This window comes from Echinops telfairi, unplaced genomic scaffold, assembly GCF_000313985.2.
Source record: "Echinops telfairi isolate 266 unplaced genomic scaffold, ASM31398v2 ScPeMD7_7457;HRSCAF=8495, whole genome shotgun sequence".
NCBI lineage: Eukaryota > Metazoa > Chordata > Mammalia > Afrosoricida > Tenrecidae > Echinops > Echinops telfairi.
Genome location: NW_022111357.1, coordinates 2,135,858 through 2,138,088, shown reverse-complemented (window position 1 = coordinate 2,138,088; position 2,231 = coordinate 2,135,858). Strand labels below are relative to the sequence as shown.

Sequence of the window (2,231 nt, the reverse complement as noted above, 5' to 3'; positions counted from 1 at the left end):
AGAACAACTGCGAGGGTGACACAAGACTGGGCAGTGTTCCATTCCGTTATATTTATGGTTGCTGTGAGAACTGACTCAATGACTCCAACAATAATAACAGAGCAAATAGGAGGGAGTGATGGAAACTTCTATTTATCTATCTATCTATCTATCTATCTATCTATCTATCTATCTATCTATCTATCTATCTATCTATCTATCAACTTATTTATTTGCCACTGAATTGTGACTCTTATTTTCTTTAAGATCAAATGGTTCTCTAAACCCCTTTAGCCTCCAGTGAAATGGTCGGGCACAAGAACACTTTCCTCAGGGGTGCTTGATGATGCAGTTCAGGGGCTTCCCGGGAGCAAAGTCCTTCAGGCCCTGGATGGTCAGCTTGTCTCCGGGCTGGATCTAGCTGTAGTCAGCGGGGTCGGCGAAGGTGAGGGGCAGCAGGCCCTGTTTTTTCTGGTTGGTTTCGTGGATCCTGGCGAAGCTCTTGGTGATGATGGCCCGGCCCCCGACGTGGCGGGGCTCCAGCGCTGCGCTCTCCCTGCTTGCGCCCTCACCGTAGTACTCATCTCCCACCACCACCCACCTGATGCCATGTTTCTTGTAGTAGCAGGCCGTGTCCGGGCCGGGGCCAAACTCCTGGGTGACAGCATTGCGCACGGAGTTGGCCTTGCGGTTTTCAATGTTGATGGCGCCAAAGAACTGGTTATTGGAGATGTTGTCCAGGTGCCCGCGGAACTTGAGTCAGGGGCTGGCAGCTGACATGTGGTCAGTGGTGTACTTCCCTTTGACCTTCACGAGGATCTGCAGGTCCTCCAGGTCCTTGCCGTCCCACTTGTGGAAAGGCTCCAGGAGCTGCAGACGCTGGCTGGTGGGGCTCACGTCCACCCGCTGTCCACTGCTGTACTTGGGGGAGTGCTGGTAGGTGTCCTGACCAGGGTCAAACTCCGTGCAGGGAAGCTCGTCTGCCACCCGGGCCTCCAGCTTGAACTTCTTCCTGTCTTTGTCTGTCAGGAAGTCAGTCTCTGGGTTGAACTTGAGGGTGCCAGCGATGGCTGTGACAATCTCCCGGGACATGACAAAGGCGTGGGTCTCGGGTTGGCATCGTTGCGGCCAGTGAAGTTCCGGTTGAAGGAAGTGACAATAGTGTTTTTCTCTCCCTTCTTAATGTCTTTCCTGTCCTACTGACCAATACAGGGGCCACAGACATTGGCCAGGATGATGCCGCCCACATCTCTCAGGGTCTGTGCGTAGCCATGCCACTCGCCACTCGATGGTGGCCCGGATCTGCTCAGAACCTGGCGTGATGGTGAACTGGGACTTGCACTTGAGCCCGTGGGCCAGCGACTGCTTGGCCACCGCTGCTCGTAGCTCAAGTTGGTGCAGCTCGTAGCTCACAGCTCCTCGTAGCTCAAGTTGGTGCAGCTGCTGATAAGACCCACTCGGATGTCCAGGGGCCACCCTTCCTTCTCAGCCACTATACCCACATCGGCCACAGGGTGTACCAAGTCAGGTGTGAAGGGTCCATTGATGTGTGGCTTCAGCTCATTGAGGTTAATTTCTACCAGCTGGTCATAATGGCAGCTGGGGTTGGGCACCAGGTTTTCCTTGAATTCGTCGGCAATACTGGCAGTGTCTGCCCAGCCCGTCTTGCTCAGGTACTTCTTCATCCTGTGGTTGTAAGGGAACTCAGAGGTGGTGGCTCCGGTTTCTGCACCCATGTTGCAGATTGTCGCCATGCCAGTGCAGGAGATGGAGTCGACGCCGGGCCCGTGGTACTCGACGATGGCACCCGTGCCCCCCTTCACAGTGAGGATGCCCGCCACCTTCAGGATCACATCTTTGGGGGAGCTCCAGCCAGAGAGGGAGCTGGTCAGCGTCATACCAATCACTTTGGGGCACTTCAGCTCCCATGGGATCCCGGCCATGACATCCACCGCATCAGCACCCCCAACCCCAATGCAGATACCCCCAAGGGCCCCTCCATTGGGGGTGTGGGAGTCAGTGCCGATCAGAAGAACCCCAGGGTACGCGTAGTTTTCCAGAATGATCTGGTGGATGATTCCTGAGCCAGGCCGCCAGAAGCCCACACAGTACTTGGCACCTGCAGTTGCCAGGAAATTATACTTCCTGGTTTATGTCCTTGGCTCAGCTCAGGTCTTTGTCACCCCCGAGCTGGGCCTCCATCAGGTGGTCACAGTGGATGGTGGACGGCCACCTTGGGCAGCCCGCTGCTG

At 55.6% G+C, this 2,231-nt stretch overlaps 1 pseudogene; it reads right to left on the bottom strand.

Annotated features, from left to right (window-relative positions):
- Positions 1–309: 309 nt before the first annotated feature.
- LOC101642459 overlaps positions 310–2,231 on the bottom strand; it is a 3,247-nt pseudogene continuing 1,325 nt past the window's right edge.